This window comes from Bombina bombina, chromosome 2, assembly GCF_027579735.1.
Source record: "Bombina bombina isolate aBomBom1 chromosome 2, aBomBom1.pri, whole genome shotgun sequence".
NCBI lineage: Eukaryota > Metazoa > Chordata > Amphibia > Anura > Bombinatoridae > Bombina > Bombina bombina.
In genome coordinates this window covers 463895403-463914147 of record NC_069500.1, presented here as the reverse complement: position 1 = coordinate 463914147, position 18745 = coordinate 463895403, and the positions used below count along the sequence as shown (strand labels likewise).

Here is an 18745-nt window from a genome sequence, read left to right as displayed (position 1 = left end):
TGCAAGTTATGGAGCTGTTTTACCTGTTGAGCCTTTTCTTTCATTGGCTTTACCATCCTATACACGCTTCCGTGACATCACCGCAACTGACTACTCTCAGCGTGTTCAGGTTGACACACCTCCTCCTTCCACAGCTGACTCCCTGCTTGCATTATGGCCGTGTGAATCTACCTCCATTGCAGATGTCTGTTTATGCTTCCAGCGTGTTTGGCCTTAATAATATTTGTTTCTTCCATACTGCAAGGGACCGGATTTTGTACCTAATTAGAAGCGGTAAGATCTTGCCTTTACTTACATTTGCATGACATGCCACTCTGCAAATATATTGAAACTTAGATGAACAATTTTGCTACTATATTCAGTTCCTAGTTCACTATCCAACATGTTGGTAACCTAAGCTTCATAAAGTAAATTACTAATTTGGAGAATAGATAAGTATACAAGCTAGATACTTAAATATCTCCTGTTATGGGACAAACTTATTTAAAAACCAATAATAGCAACTTAATTCGTGGATGTATTATGTATTGTATAAAAGTATTGCTAACAATCTCCATATATTCTATTTTTCAAGAAATTATATAAATTCAGTAATTCAAATATTATATGCATTCGTTACAGAATACCAAGCCTATAAAAATCACCATGAATCCAGCTGATATTGCAAATCATGTGATGGAGTTATCACATAAGGTTGATCAGCTCATTTAAGGTTTGAGAGACCTTCAAGTAGAAAATCTCACTTTAAAAATATCATTAAAGAGGGGCTTAGTGCTCCAAGCACTTCATTAGACTCTATTTATGAACCACCTGTTAGTCCATCAGATAAGTTTTCAGGTGAGAGAAAAACATTCAGACAATTCTATAATTTATGTAAACTATTCACTAAACTAAAACCTAAAACATTTTCTAATGATAAAACAAAAGTACTCACTATTATCTAATAGGTGAGCCCCGTGTTTGGGCGGATAGTCTGTATGAAACAAATGATCCTAATTTGAGCTCATTTGAGGAATTTTTCTAAACTATGGCAATCTTTTATGAAGACCCACACAAGCAATTAACAGCAGAAAATAACAAGGAATCTATAAAGGATTCACTATAAAGGATGAATTGGCTAAAAGGAAACAAGAGAGAGGCTACTCAGATGTCCCTGGGAAATCAAATATGTTAAAAACATATACGGCTAGATTACGAGTTGTGCGTTAGGCTTAAAAAGCAGCGTTGGCCGGTCCCAGCGCTGTTTTTTTACCGCTCACTTTTTTGGCCAGACTTGGAAATACCGCAAATCCACAATTGTGTATCCTATATTTTCAATGGGACTTGCATAGCGCCGGTATTACAAGTCTTACAAAAAGTGAGCGGTACACCCTCTCCTGTCAAGACTGTTACCGCGTTTTAAAGTCAGTAGTTAAGAGTTTTACACTACAATGCCATAGCATAAAACTCTTAACTAAAGTGCTAAAAAGTACACTAACACCCATAAACTACTTATTAACCCCTAAACCGAGGCCCCCCAACATCACAAACACTAAAAAATTTTAACCCATAATCTGCTGAACCGGACATCGCCGCCACTATAATAAATATATTAACCCCTAAACCGCCGCACTCCCGCCTCGCAAACATTAGCTAAATATTATTATCCCCTAATCTGCCATCCCTAACACCTACCTTAATTTATTAACCCCTAATCTGCCGCCCCCAAAGTCGCCGCCACTATATTAAAGTTATTAACCCCTAAACCTAAGTCTAACCCTAACACCCCCAAAATTAAATATAATTAAAATAAATATAAATAAAATTACTATAATTAACTAAATTATTCCTATTTAAACTAAACTAACTAAATACTTACCTATAAAAAAAACCCTAAGCTAGCTACAATATAACTAACTAGTCCTAAAGCCCGTTCACACGGGCCATTTTTTGCAGGGTACAGCAGTCCCAACCCTTGCGCTCTCTCCCTGCCCCTCTCTTTTGCTCTCTCCCCCCCCCTCTCTTTTGCGCTCTCTCTCCCCTCTCTTTTGAGCTCTCTCTCCCCCCCTCTTTTGCGCTCTCTCTATCCCCCCTCTTTTGCGCTCTCTCTATCCCACCCTCTTTTGCGCACTCTCTCTCCCCCCTCTTTTGCGCTCTCTCCCCCCCCCCCTCTTTTGCGCTCTCTCCCCTCTCTCTCTCCCCCTCTCTCTCTCTCTCTCTCTCTCTCTCCCCCTCTATCTCTTTCTCCCCTCTCTCTCTCCCCCTCTCTCTCTCTCTCTCCCTCTCTCCCCTCTCTCTCTCTCCCTCTCTATCTCCCCCTCTCTCTCTCTCTCTCCCTCCCCCTCCCTCTCTCTCTCCCCCCCCTCTCTTCCCCCTCTCTCCCCCCTCTCTCTCTCCCCCCCTCTCTCTCCCCCCCTCTCTCTCCCCCCTCTCTCCCCCCCTCTCTCTCTCTCCCCCCCTCTCTCTCCCCCCTCTCTCCCCCCTCTCTCTCTCTCCCCCCCCTCTCTCTCTCCCCCCCTCTCTCTCTCCCCCTCTCTCTCCCCCCCCCTCTCTCTCTCTCCCCCCCTCTCTCTACCCCCCTCTCTCTACCCCCCCTCTCTCTACCCCCCCTCTCTCTCCCCCCCTCTCTCTCTCCCCCCTCTCTCTCCCCCCCCCCTCTCTCTCTCTCCCCCTCCTCTCTCCCCCCCCCCTCTCTCCCCCCCTCTCTCTCCCCCCCTCTCTCTCTCCCCCCTCTCTCTCCCCCCCCTCTCTCTCCCTCCCCTCTCTCTCCCCCCTCTCTCCCCCCCTCCCCTCTCTCCCCCCCTCCCCTATCTCCCCCCCTCCCTCTCTCTCCCCCCCTCTATCTCTCCCCCCCTCTCTCTCTCCCCTCTCTCTCTCCCCCCCTCTCTCTCTCCCCCCCTCTCTCCCCCCCTCTCTCTCCCCTCCCTCTCTCTCTCCCCCCCTCTCTCTCCCCCCCTCTCTCCCCCCCTCTCTCTCCCCCCCCTCTCTCTCCCCCCTCTCTCCCCCCCTCTCTCCCCCCCTCTCTCTCCCCCCTCTCTCTCTCCCTCCCCTCTCTCTCTCCCCTCTCTCTCTCTCCCTCCCCTCCCCTCTCTCTCTCCCTCCCTCTCTCTCCCTCACTCCCCCTCCCCTCTCTCTCTCCCTCCCCCTCTCTCTCTCCCTCCCCCTCTCTCCCTCCCCCTCTCTCTCTCCCTCCCCCTCTTCCTCCCCCTCTCCCTCCCCCTCTCTCCCTCCCCTCTCTCTCTCCCTCCCCCCTCTCTCTCCCCTCTCTCTCTCCTCCCCTCTCTCTCTCCCCCTCCCCCTCTCTTTCTCTTCCCCCCTCTCTTTTGATCTCTCTGTCCCCTTTCTTTTGCTCTCCCTCCCCCTCTCTTTTGCTGTCTCTCCCCCTCTCTTTTGCTCCCTCTCTTGTGCTCCCTTTATCTCCCCTCTTGATCTCTCTCTCCCCTATTGATCTCTCTCTCTCTCTCACCTTTCTTATCTTTTCCCTACCCCCTCTCTCCCCTCTTTTGAGCTGTTTTGAGCTCTCACTGCACAGCCTTTCACGGGCTGCCTGGCCCCTCCCCTTCATACTTGGCCCCGCCCCCTCACGGCCCCTGCGCTCGGCCACGCCCCCTTCACGCTCGGTCACGTCCCCAGCCACGCTCGGTTCTGCTCGCACTGCAGAGCAGAGACTTAGGGACTCTCAAAGGCCAGGTGTGTTTGTCCTCGTGCTGTGCTGTCTACTGCGCATGACAGCTTCGGACAAACACACTTGGCCTTTTATTATATAGGATAGTTACATTGTACCTAGCTTAGGGTTTATTTTTATTTTACAGGCCATTTTGTATTTATTTTAACTAGGTAGAATAGTTATACTATTTAATAACTAACTAGTTAAAATAAATACAAAAGTACCTGTAAAATAAAACCTAACCTAAGTTACAATTACACCTAACACTACACTACAATTAAATTATTTCCCTAAATTAAATACAATTAAATTAAATTATCTAAAGTACAAAAAACAAACAAACACTAAATTACAGAAAATAATTTAATAATAAATAAAAAATTAAAATAAATTACAAGATTTTTAAACTAATTACACCTAATCTAATTTTAAACTAATTACACCTAATCTAATCCCCCTAACAAAATAAAAAAGCCCCCCAAAATAAAAAAAGCCCTACCCTACACTAAATTACAAATAGCCCTTAAAAGGGCCTTTTGCGGGGCATTGCCCCAAAGTAATCAGCTCTTTTACCTGTAAAAAAAATTACAAATCCCCCCCCACATTAAAACCCACCACCCACACAACCAACCCTACTCTAAAACCCACCCAATGCCCCCTTAAAAAAACCTAACACTAACTCCCTGAATATCACCTTACCGGGAGAAGTCTTCACCAAACTGGGCCGAAGTCCTCAACGAATCCGGCAGAAGTGGTCCTCCAGGCGGGCAGAACTCTTTATCCAGACGCATCTTCTATCTTCATCTATACGGCGCGGAGTGGGTCCATCTTCAAGACATCTGACGCAGAGCATCCTCTTCTTTCCATCCAAGATGGGGTCCCTTCAATTCCGATTGGCTGATAGAATTCTATCAGCCAATCGGATTTAAGATAGAAAAAATCCTATTGGCTGATGCAATCAGCCAATAGGATTGAGCTGGCATTCTATTGGCTTATTGGAACAGATTGGTTCAGCCAATAGGATTTTTCCTACCTTAATTCCAATTGGCTGATAGAATTCTATTAGCCATTCGGAATCTACGGGACACCATCTTGGATGACGTCACTTAAAGGAACCTTCATTCTTCAGTCGCCGTGGAAAGAAGAGGATGCTTCTGCCCGTCTGGAGGACCACTTCTGCCAAATTTGTTGAGGACTTCGGCCCGGTTGGGTGAAGACCTCTCCTGGTAAGGTGATCTTCAAGGGGTTAGTGTTAGATTTTTTTAAGGGGGTATTGGGTGGGTTTTAGAGTAGGGTTGGTTGTGTGGGTGGTGGGTTTTAATGTTGGGGGATTTGTCATTTTTTTTTACAGGTAAAAGAGCTGATTACTTTGGGGCAATGCCCCGCAAAAGGCCCTTTTAAGGGCTATTTGTAATTTAGTGTAGGCTAGGGCTTTTTTATTTTGGGGGGGCTTTTTTTATTTTGTTAGGGGGATTAGATTAGGTGTAATTAGTTTAAAAATCTTGTAATTTGTTTATTATTTTCTGTAATTTAGTGTTGTTTTTTTTTGTACTTTAGCTAATTTTATTTAATTGTATTTAATTGTATTTAGTTTAGGGAATTAATTTAATTATAGTGTAGTGTTAGGTGTAATTGTAACTTAGGTTAGGTTTTATTTTACAAGTAAATTTGTCTTTATTTTAGCTAGGTAGTTTATTAAATAGTTAATAACTATTTATTAACTATTCTACCTAGTTAAAATAAATACAAACTTGCCTGTAAAATAAAAATAAATGCTAAGCTAGATACATACATAGTAACATAGTAACATAGTAGATAAGGTTGAAAAAAGACTGAAGTCCATCGAGTTCAACCTATACAAATCTAAAATACTTTCAAAAAGCTCCAGTTAAGCTTAAATAACCCCATTAAAATGTGACCCATTTAATACTTTTGTTTATATACAGAAATTTATCCAGACTATTTTTAAATGTATCTATGGTATTGGCATTCACTACCTCCTTTGGTAATGAGTTCCACAATTTTATTGTTACACTTTAATATAGTGGCGGCGACGTTGGGGGCGGCAGATTAGGGGTTAATAAATGTAGGTAGGTGGCGTCGATGTTAGGGCCAGCAGATTAGGGGTTAATAATATTTAACTAGTGTTTGCGATGCGGGAGTGCGACGGTTTAGGGGTTAATATGTTTATTATAGTGGCGGCGACGTTGGGGGAGGCAGATTAGGGGTTATGAAGTGTAGGTAGGTTGCGGCAACATTGGGGCAGCAGATAAGAGGTTAATAAATATAATGTTGGTGTTGGTAATGTTGGGGGCAGCAGATTAGGGGTTCATAAGTATAATGTAGGTGGTGGCGGTGTCCGGAGCGGCAGATTAGGGGTTAATAAATATAATGTAGGTGTCTGCGATGTCGGGGGCGGCAGATTAGGGGTTAATAAGTGTAAGATTAGGGGTGTTTAGACTCAGGAGTTTATGTTAGGGTGTTAGGTGTAGACATAAATTTGATTTCCCCATAGGAATCAATGGGGCTGCGTTAAGGAGCTTTACGCTGCTTTTTTGCAGGTGTTAGACTTTTTTTCAGCCGACTCTCCCTGTTGATTCCTATGGGGAAATTGTGCACGAGCACGTTACATCAGCTCACCGCTAACGTAAGCAGCGCTGGTATTGGAGTGCGGTAAGGAGCAGAATTTTGCTCAATGCTCACTTCTTGGGGCATATCTATCAAGCTCCAAATGGAAATTTAGAAAAGAAAAAGTGGCAACAGCACTACACTAAGGATTGGGGAGTGCTTATATACTGGAAATATATATATATATATATATATATATATATATATATATATATATATATATATATATATGAGTATTTTCCAAAAGCTGAAGTGCTTATGCATCAACGGAAACTGAATAGTTGAATCAACTCAGAGGTTGAAGGAAAAAAGAATGCATGTAGATAGCACTTAACTCTCCCTATATGTCAATGCATTACATCAAGGTCTGAAGGAGTGTTAAGGTGATAAATTTAAAATATAACCTTTATTGGTTTAATTAAAATAAAGAACACACACTACAACACACAGTTAAAATTACAAAAGAATTGTACCCTAAGAACAATATGTGTAATTATTCAATGAATATCTTGAATTGTGGGACAAAACTCACGGCCTCAATAATGGGTAGGCACTGTAATAAGTGCAGATGATTGCTGTACTCTCGTATATTTGTCTGTAAAATCAATATAGAAATCTTCCCCAGATATACAGGGAAGATAGTTAGCTCTCCAAATCACAAGTCCCTAAGGGGAGGGTGTTGAACTCCTTTCAACCCTCATTTGAATTTTAATGTAGCAAAAGAACTTGTACCTCAGAAATATTGTATTAACTATTTATATTTAAACTCTAGAACAATACTATATTTGTATAATGAGCCTGATAGGTTCTAAACTATAAATAGAATCTCAAATACTTAATACAGTGGGAAACTTTCAGTTTCAGCGGGCTAATTCTGCTTTAACTCTGATACTGATATCCAGCTAATTGCAAAGCGCACTGTTTGCTTACCTAACGACACAATATAGAATTGAATATCTTGTTAGTTACTATCGTAGACCTATGTGGAAAGTCTGTCTTACTTTAGCATATAAGTGTGGCAGTTACGAATGACCTTTAGTTAATGTGCAAAGTCCAATTCTCTTATTTACACCTGTGTGGTAACAACGGTTGACTGCTAGTGGTTTGCACGGCTCATACTTTAACCTAAAAACAACAATTACAATACGCTTTATTTGTATAGCCTAAATTACTAGTGTAATCAAAACTCAATAACAATATATGCAAGTTGCAAAATTGTTGACAATTCAATCTCAAAGTATATAAGCACAATCCACCAACACAGTGACCTAACTGAAACATTTAAACTTGCTTGCTACATATACCATTGTCAGCAGGGTATAATTTAAAGAATTGTGTGATATTTTCAACGCCCTACCAACGTATAAATCACTAACGTGTAATACTCATACCCTAAGATATAAATACACATAATGTTATACAAAATTGTGATTTATTAATGTTATTCTACAGAAAATCTTAGGCAGTATTTACTAACCAAGTCATTAAAAAATATATACTTACAAGTAAATACTAAATAATTTAAAGGGGTGATGTGAATTTCACATCAATAATTGAATTATATATAAGTTATACTCAATAGAGCTAAGTAAAGTTGCTGTGCTAGGAATTTCTCTATAATCTTTCAGTGAGCCACTGACAAGCAACCTTCGTATAATTTTAAGATAGTTTGAGCACTTATATATTTCTGTCTTATTATAAAGATACCCAATTCTATCCAAGCCATTTTTCTAAATATAATTCCTCCATCTCATTCTAAAGAGCCACTGACTAGTGACCACACGATAATTTCAAGATAATACACGTTGAAAGACTCTGTAATAGGGGACTGCCTGAAGTTATTCAGAAAATAATATCCCATACAAGATTATATATCATCTTAGCTAACTGTATGACTTTATAAACTATAAGAGGTATACACAAAGAATCTACAAGCTAATATTTAAATCTTATAAGAGGTGTAGTGAATCCAACAATTATATTTGAACTCCAACCTGCTATATGTAATATAGCCATAACCAATAGCTGAACCCATGATCAGGGATTTCCCTATATATCTCTAGTGAGCCATTGACAAGCAACTACCCTATATTCATGGGTCAGCCTGACCGTTTATACATTCCAGCTATATTTAGGAGACTATCTAAACACTGACACGAGATTTTTCAAAACTTTATCTAAATGAGCCACAAATTAGTGACCATTTTAATGTGTTAATATTTAAAGTTAAAATATTTCTCCTAAGTGTTTATCTTTAGTGATTCACACCAATATACCTCACACTAAATTATTCAACAATTTTGATAATTTGGTGCTTCCACACCAATAAGATTTACATTAAAATTATAACACCAAGGCCACACAGTGGCAGGTGAATTTCTAAGTTTACCTGTATGTGATATCCAGTCACACCAAGCAAGATAATATCCAACCTGAAAATAATGAGATGTGATCTTTATATGTCTATATAACTAGATACTATTGCTAACCCACTATTGAAAAATTCAATACACAGCATCAAGATATCTTATCCATCCAATACCTGAATGATATTTGATACATTACTCAACCAATTTTGTTTAAATGAGCCACTGACTAGTGACCGGTCTAGAAATCCAGATTCATACAGTTGAATCTAAATATCCTTACACTATCTGATGCTAGACCTAGTTTATCATTTTGATGTGTATATATAGACACACCCACAATTGATATCCTCATTATTTGTTATTCCAACACTTTAGCAAGTCACTATCTCCAATACACTTGTGATTTGGAGAGCTAACTATCTTCCCTGTATATCTGGGGAAGATTTCTATATTGATTTTACAGACAAATATACGAGAGTACAACAATCATGTGCACTTATTACAGTGCCTACCCATTATTGAGGCCGTGAGTTTTGTCCCACAATTCAAGATATTCATTGAATAATTACACATATTGTTCTTAGGGTACAATTCTTTTGTAATTTTAACTGTGTGTTGTAGTGTGTGTTCTTTATTTTAATTAAACCAATAAAGGTTATATTTTAAATTTATCACCTTAACACTCCTTCAGACCTTGATGTAATACATTGACATATAGGGAGAGTTAAGTGCTATCTACATGCATTCTTTTTTCCTTCAACCTCTGAGTTGAATCAACTATTCAAGCTCCAAATGGAGCTTGATGCCCTGTGTTTCTGGCGAGCCTGCAAGCGCGCCACAAACAGAAGTTATGAAGCAGCGGTCACAAAGACTGCTGCTCCATAACCGGAAATCAACCTGATCGAGTACGATTGGGTTGATTGACACCTCCCTGCTGGTGGCCGATTGGCTGCGAGTCTGCTGGGGACGGCGTTGCACCAGCAGCTCTTGTGAGCTGCTGGTGCAATGCTGAATACGGAGAGCGTATTGCTCTCCGTATTCAGTGAGGTCTGGTGGACCTGATCCGCACTGTCAGATCAGGTCCACCAGACTTTGATAACTAGAGGCCCTTGTCTGGTTTGTAAAAACCCGTAATACCAGCGCTGCATGTAAGTGAGCGGTGAGCATAAACTGCTCGTTGGCACCGCCACAGCTCAAAATGAAAAACTCGTAATCTAGCCAATAGTAAATCAAATGAGGAAGCCATGGAAATAGTATTTATAAGAGGACTCCTAACTATAGAAGAGAAACTGCGTAGGAAAGAAAATGGTCTCTGTCTATACTGCGCGTCAAAAGAACACCCTGTCTCAGATTGTCCATCCCTCAAAAGGCAAAAACTAGGTAAGACCACACACACCATAGATTGTCTTACTTTAACAATTAAAAAACCTACTTATTTTCTAATACCTGTTTCTTTATAGTGGGTAAGCCAGTGACTTTACCTTGATGCTGTTCTGGATTCAGGAGCTTATGCAAGCTATACAGATATTTGTGTTGTAAATAGGAATAAAATACCTACTGTTCAAAAGCAAACACCAGTCTCTGTTAGACTTATTGATGGTAAATGTTTGGAAACAGGGCCTGTTACTCTCCAAACTATTCCAATTCTTACCAATATACCACACAATCATCAGGAGTTTATTTCATTTGATGTTATATCAATGACCTGCTCCTTGCTTCTGCGGCTATCACCTCCTCTCATGCTAGACTGCAGGACTTCTGTAGTGCAGCACCTACCCTCTGGAACACTCTCCCTCGTGCTGTCAGGCTTTGCCCAAATCTTTCTTCCTTTAAATGCTCTCTGAAGACTTTTCTGTTCAGAGAAGCCTACCACCCAACTCAATAATATTCCTTTTATCTAACAACATTTCCCTCCTCTAACTCTGCATTAACATCTTTCTCAATCTCTCAGTCCTCACCTCCTGTTTCTCAACCTCCTACCCTTCTAGATTGTAAGTTCCCACGGGAATAGGGCCCTCAATTCCTCCTGTATGTGTTTGTAAATTCTGTCCTGTCTCTTAGTCTTAGAAGTTTTATACTATTGTTTTATTTAAATGATCTGTATCCATGGACAGCGCTGCGGAATATGATGGCGATTCATAAATAAAGTATAATAATAATAATAATAAATAATAATATCATCCCCTATATTCCCATTAGTCCTAGGTTTACATTGGTTATGCCAACACCAGCCAGTGATTAATTGGACAGACAACACACTCAAGGTTTTATCTCCTTCACTCCCATTACTTAATATCTCTGAGAATCAAATACCTATACAGTACTCAGATTTCTCTCAAGTATTTGACAAGAAGGAGGCTAAAACGTTACCCCCTCACAGGGATTATGATTGTCCAATTGAACTAAAACCTGGATCTGATATATTTCCCAACCTGAATTAGAGAAACTGAAAGAGTATATTAATGATAACCTTTGCAAAGGTTTTATGCGACCCTCCACTTCACCTGCAGGTGCAGGAATGTTTTTTGTCACCAATAAGGATCAAACACTGCGACCCATAGTGGATTACCATGAATTAAATAAAAGAACCATCAAAGATCGGTACCCAATTCCACTCATTCCTGAACTTATAGAAAGGCTCCAAGGAGCAACCATCTACACAAAACTCGATTTAAGGGGTGCTTACAACCTTATCCGTGTGCGTTCAGGAGATGAGTGGTTGACTGCCTTTCAAACCTGTTATGGGTTGTTCGAATACACGGTAATGCCCTTTGAGCTTTGCAATGCCCCTGCCACTTTCCAACTATTTATCAATTACATTTTTCGTGATTTATTGGATATTCTAATCTATTCTAAAACACAAACTGAACATATAAAACATGTGAGGACAGTTCTCTCCAGATTACAGGTACACCAACTCTATGTTAAACTGTAAAAATGTATATTTTATAGTACCTCCATCACCTTTTTAGGATATAATATAACCCCTGAAGGGATATACATGGAGGATAACAAAGCTAATGCTTTAAAAGAATGGCAAACTCAAAAAAATAAAAAAAAGGTAGAAACATTTCTAGGTTTTGCCAACTTTTATAGAAAATGTATTAAAAACTTCTCTGACATTGCAAAGCCTCTCACCAACCTCACAAAAGCAGATATACCTTTCAATTGGAATGAAAAAACAAATAAACTGTTTCAATTCCTAAAAAATGCTTTCACCACTGCACTTATACTTTCTTTTCCAGATCCCAACCTGCAATATATTTTAGAAGTCGATGCATCAGACGTTAGGTGCTGTCCTTTCCCAAAAATCACCTACAACAAATCTTATACACCCAGTAGCATTCTATTCGAAAGTATTTTCTCCACCAGAGATAAATTATCATGTGGGAGAAAAAGAATTACTGGCTATAAAAAAAAAGCTTTGGAAAAGCACCTATTCTTTGGAGACACCTACTTGAAGGTACTAAAGAGCCTATAGTCATATTCACTGACCACAGAAATTTACAGTATTTGAAATCCAATAGAACTCTTACATCCAAACAAGTAAGATGGAGCTTATTTTACTCCAGGTTTAATTACGCCATTACCTATAGACCTGCATCTAAAAACACCAAGGCGGATATATTATCCCAATTACCACAAAGAATCACACATGACTCTTGTAACGGTTCCTTGATCCCTCCATCCCTTGTTCTCGGTGCTGTTATCAGTTCACCCGACAAACTTAGACTAGAACAAAATCTAGACCAAACCAAAAATAAATATGATTTGGAAAAGAACCAGGATGGTTTATATCACCATAACAATAAAATCTACATACCACCCAAACTTACAGGTTCCATTTTAGAAATAGTTCATGAGTCTCAGTTAGTGGGACACCCTGGAATTAAGGGAACTATGCAACTCATCACTAGATCTTATTGGTGGCCTGATATGATTAATGATGTTAAACTACATCTTGAAAGTTGTGAAGTTTGTACAATATCTAAAATCGACAGTAAACAACCCACTGGATATTTAATGTCACTTCCAATACCTGATAGGCCATGGAAGGAAATTACAATAGACTTCATCGTTGACCTACCATTATCTGAAAAAAAACAACACTATTATGGTTGTTGTTGATCTATTTACTAAAATGTCACATTTTTTTCCCTACCACAAGTTACCAACAAGTCTGGAAACAGTCAAACTACTCATTTCCAATATCATTAAACTACATGGTATCCCAAATAGTATAACAACCGATAGAGGTACCCAGTTTACCTCTCAGATATGGAAACAAATGTGTCAGATCTTGAAAATAGATCACAGACTATCAATTGCTTTCCATTCCTAGACGAGTGGACAAAAGCAGCGTACTAACCAGTGGTCAGAAGAGTACATTTGCTGTTATGCTAACCAACATCAAGACAACTGGTCATTTCTACTTCCTCTAGCTGAATTTGCTCACAACAATACCCACCATTCGACTATAAAAACTACTCCTTTTTTTGCCAACTATGGTTATCACCCAACTTTCCATTTATATCCCAATATACAAAGTGATTGTCCTATAGTAAATGATATCACAAATACTATGTCAGAAACTTTCGCTCTGCTTGCAGATAATATCAAACAATCCCAACTTAGACAAAAAATATGGTAAGTCTGGTTGGCAACAAAAAAACCCAGATTGTCTGTACCCAGTAGAAAACTCAACAAATTCTATATTGGGCCTTTTCCTGTACTTAAAGTGGTGAATGAGAATGCCATCACTTTGGATCTTCCCCCTCAGTACAAGATCCATCCAACATTTCATGTTGCTATTCTAAAACCTTACAAAGCCCTCCGTAACCCACAGAACTCCCCTACTCAATCTCTACCTATTGCTCCTGACACTGAGTTTGAAGTTGAAAAGATTTTAGACTTTAGAAAAATTTCTGACCCCCTCTAATATCTTGTATGATGGAAAGGTTACTCATCTGAAGAAGACTCATGGGAACCCTCCCCTAACCTTTCAGCACCTAGACTGGTATCCATTTTCTACAGAAGAAATCCAGAACATCCAAGATCTTGAGTTGCGGAGCGGTTCCTTTAAGGGGGAACTCTGTAACATATTATGACTCTTTACCTTTAAGAGGTGTGTTTTACCTTTACCTTTTAGAGGTGTGTTTCCAAACCAACCTATAAAGCCTGACAGGAACTTCTATACCAGGCTTGGTATTGAAGTTGTTTCTGCATTCACCCAGCTCCCACCTAACCCTTACTATTTTGTGGGAGTTTGTTCTTTATTTACTTTTCCCCTTATTCCACTTTAGGGATAATCTTTTACTCATTATCATCCTTGAGCTTTGGAGTTTGATTCTTACTTTTGAGGAATCTCTTTTGTTTGTGCAAGATACAGAGCCATTTTACCTGTTGAACCTTTTTCTCTCATTGGCTTTACCATCCCATACACGCTTCCATGACATCACAGCAACTGACTACTCTTAGCGTGTTCAGCTTGAAACACCTCCTCCTTACACAGCTGACTCCCTGTTTGCATTATGGCCATGTGAATCTACCTCCACCGCAGACGTCTGTTTATGTTTCCAGCGTGTTTAGCCTTAACTACATCCGCTTCTTCCATACTGCAAGGGACCGGACTTTGTACCTAATTAGAAGCAGTGAGATCTTGCCTTTACTCATGTTTGTATGACATGTCACTCTGCATTTATATTGAAACTTAGCTTAACAATATTGCTACTATATTCAGTTCCTAGTTCACTATCCAACATGTTGTTAACCTAAGCTTCATAAAGTAAATTACTCATTTGGAGAATAGTTAAGTATACAAGCTGGACATCTAAATATCTCCTGTTATGGGACAAACATTTAAAAACCAATAATAGCAACTTAATTTGTGGATGTATTATGTATTGTATAAAAGTATTGAAAACAATCTCCATATATTCTATTTTTCAAGAAATTATATAATTTCAGTAATTCAAGTATTATATGCATTTGTTACAAGTGTGGAGATGAGATGTCCCAGGTCCTTGGGTTGTGGACATAGTATCTCAGGGTTACAAAATATAATTCAAAACTTTCCCTCCCATTGGCAGATTCCATCTCTCAAGATTATCTGCAGACAAGGTAAAAAGAGAGGCATTCTTGAACTGTGTTCAGAACCTTTCCTCCCTGGGAGTGATTGTTCCACTTCCAGTAAGGGAACAGGGTCTAGGATTCTTTTCAAATCTGTTTGTGGTTCCAAAAAAAAGGGAACTTTTTGATCTATTTTAGACCTAAAGTGCCTCAACAAGTTTCTCAGGGTACCGTCCTTCAAAATGGAAACCATTCGTTCCATTCTTCCTTTGGTCCAAGAGGGTCAGTTAATGACGACCATAGACCTGAAGGACGTGTATCTTCATGTTCCCATACACAGGGATCATCACAAATTCCTGATATTCGCCTTTCTAGACAAACACTTTCAGTTTGTGGCTTTTCCGTTTGACACAGCTCCCAGAATTTTCTCAAAGGTTTTGGGGGCTCTCTTGGCAGTGATCAGGTCTCGGGGAATTGCAGTGGCGCCATACCTGGATGACATATTGGTAAGTTAAAGGTAAGTTCCTCTTGCCTCTCTCTTCAGTCGACTGTTCAGCCATCAGTGGCTCAATGTATGGAGGTAATTGGTCTGATGGTCGCTTCCATGGACATCATTTCCTTTTCTCGATTCCATTTGAGAGCTCTGCAATTATGCATGCTCAGACAATGGAATGGAGACCATTCGGATCTGTCTCTGAGGATAGATCTATACCAGTCGACAATAGATTCTCTCCCGTGGTGGCTTTCTCAGGACCATCTGTCTCAGGGTACATTCTTCCAGAGACCTTCCTGGGTGATTGTGACCATGGACACCAGCCTGCTAGGCTAGGGAGCAATCTGGGATTCGTTAAAGGCGTAGAGACTAAGGACTCCGGAGGAGTCTGCGCTCCCCATAAATATCTTGGAGTTGCGAGCGATTTACAATGCTCTGATGGCTTGGCCTCAATTATCTTTAGCCCGGTTTATCAGGATTCAGTTGGACAACATCACCTCAGTGGCTTACATCAACCACCAGGGAGGAACTCGGAGTTCCTTAGCCCTAAGGGAGGTGGCATGGATTATTCAGTGGACGGAAGCTCACAATTGTTTTCTATCTGCCATCCACATTCCTGGAGTGGACAACTGGGAAGCGAGTTTCCTGAGCAGACAGACATTTCATTCCAGGGAGTGAGCTTTCCATCCGGAGGTGTTGTCCAGGTTAACCCTCAAGTGTGGGGTGCCAGAGTGAGATCTGATGGCGTTTCGGCATAAAGCCAAGCTTCCAAGGTATGGTTCAAGGTCAAGAGATCCTCAGGCCGCTCTGATAGATGCTCTGACAGTTCCTTGGGATTTCTTTCTAGCCTACCTGTTGCCTCCATTTTTGCTCCTTTCACAAGTTATTGCTTGTATCAAACAAGAGAGAGCTTCGGTAATTCTAATAGCTCCTGCATGGCCTTGCAGGATCTGGTATGCAGACCTATTTAAGATGTCATCTCGGCCACCTTGGAAGTTACCTCTGATGAAGGACCTTCTAACTCAGGGTCGATTCCTCCATCCAAATCTCATTTCTCTGAAGCTGACTGCTTGTAGATTGTATGCTTAGTTCTGTCTAAGCATGGAGACCATGATCCAGGCTTGAAAGCCTGTTACTCAAAATATTTACCATAAGGTATGGCGTAAATACCTTTATTGGTGTGAATCTAAGGGCTACTCTTCGAGTAGGGTCAGGATTCCTAGAATTGTGTCTTTTCTCCAGGAAGGTCTGGAGAAAGGGCTGTCAGTCAGTTCTCTGAAAGGTCAGATTTCTGCATTATCTATTTTGTTACACAAGCATCTGACGGATGTGCCAGATTTTCGATCTTTTGTCAGTCCCTGGTCAGAATCAGGCCTGTGTTAAAAACTGTTGCTCCTCCTTGGAGTCTTAATCTTGTTCTTAAAGTTTTGCAGCAGGCTCCGTTTGAGTCAATGCATTCCATAGAAATTAAGTTGCTATCTTGGAAGGTTTTGTTTCTTATTGCTATCTCTTCTGCTTTGAGAGTTTTGGAACTCTCGGCTTTGCAGTGTGATTCACCTTCGTACTAAATTTGGGTTTCTTCCTTAAGTGGTTTCAGATAGAAATATTAATCAGGAAATTGTTGTTCCTTTTCTCTGTCCCAATCCTTCTTCTCGTAAAGATCGTCTGTTGCACAACTTGGATGTTGTGCATGATCTAAAATCCTTCTGCCCTGTTTGTTTGTTTGTTTGTTGGGAAAGCGTAAGGGTCAGAAGGCTACTTCTACTTCTCTTTCCCTCTGTTTGACAAGTATGATTCGTTTTGCTTATGGACAGCAGCCTCCTGAGAGAATTACAGCTCATTCCACTAGAGCTGTCTCCTCTTCTTGCGTTTTCAAAAATAAAGCTTTGGTGTAACAGATTTGCAAGGTTGCAACTTGGTCCTCTCTGCTTACTTTTTCCAAAGTTTAGGTCTGCCTGTCTTGTTCTTCCTCCCTGTTCATTCTGTGTCCTCTAGCTTGGGTATTGGTTCCCACTAGTAACTGAATGACGCTGTGGACTCCTTATCTTAGGAAAGAAAACAAAATATATGCTTACCTGATAAATTTATTTATTTCCAGATATGGAGAGTCCACGACCCCACCCTTTATTAAGACAGTTATTTTTGACTAAATCTCAGGTACCTCTACACCTTTGTGTTATTCATTTTCCATTTCCCTTAGGTCGAATGACTGGGGATTATGGGTAGGGAAGTGACACTTAACCGCTTTGCTGTGGTGCTCTTTGCCTCCTCCTGCTGGCCAGGAGTGATATTCCCACTAGTAATTGAATGACGTTGTGGACTCTTCATATCCGGAAAGAAAGAAATTTATCAGGTAAGCAAATATTTTTTTTAATATAGGCTCCTATATATTTTTAAAATAAAATCTTCTGCTGCGCATGTTGTCATTTTTATTATACAAACATAATATTATATTAATTCCTGTGGACACCCATGTAGTTATATTTTAAATTTCACATTTTCCTGATTGTAGAGGTACATATCTTATTGGTTTACTGTCAATTACTTTTTGAACTGAACGTCTATCACACAGATACCATTTTCTTTAGACCTGTAGCCATATTCATATAAATCAAGAGACAATAGTTATAGAAATATGGAGAAAGACTGTTCTATATTATATTCTTAAAACTGTCAATTAAAGGAGTGTACCATCAGTGTGACATTTTTTTAAATGGTATCATATTTTTTTTCCAAACAGACTGATCAATAAAATATACTGTATTGGCAAAATGTAACTTATACAACATATAATTTATTATATTTAATACCATTACTTCCCAAATGAAGATAATATATTCATATGATATGCCAAGAGTTCTACTGACATATGCTTCAGACATCAAAACAAATCAAAGTAATGGCTTTCTACATTTACACAACATTTATGCTGAGAAATGCACAATATAGCCAATAAATTGTAATTATTAAAGGGACATGAAACCCAAAAAATTTACTTTCATGATTCAGATAGAGAATACAATTTCAAACAACTTTCCAATTTATTTATATTATTTAATTTGCTTCTTTCTCTTGTTATCCTTTGCTGAAAGGTTTATCTAGGCAAGTTCATGTGCAGCAGAGAACCTAGGTTATAGCTGTTGATTGGTGGCTGCATATATAAACTGATTGTCATTGGCTCACCCATGTGTTCAGTTAGAAACCAGTAGTGCATTGCTGCTCCTTCAACAAATGATACCAAGAGAATAAAACAGATTAAATAATAGAAGAAAAATTAGAAAGTTGTATTCTCTATCTGAATCATGAAAGAAAGTTTTTGGGCTTCATGTCCCTTTAAGGTTTCAATTTAGTATCTTTATAGAAATAGGCACTTATAATCATTTACATAGTGATCCTTAATTAGAAATAACTATTACTTAATAATTTACTGCTTATACTAATGAATTTATATAAGAAAACTAGACAAGAAAATCCCAGGCTTTGTAACAGTCATTGTATTGTGTTGTGAGACGCGTTTCTAATTTAGAAATTGTTTCTTTA

At 39.6% G+C, this 18745-nt stretch overlaps 1 protein-coding gene across 1 annotated transcript in view; it reads left to right on the top strand.

The window, feature by feature from the left end:
• MYO18B (myosin XVIIIB) overlaps positions 1 to 18745 on the top strand; it is a 1229288-nt gene that overhangs the window by 987474 nt on the left and 223069 nt on the right. The window lies entirely within an intron of this gene.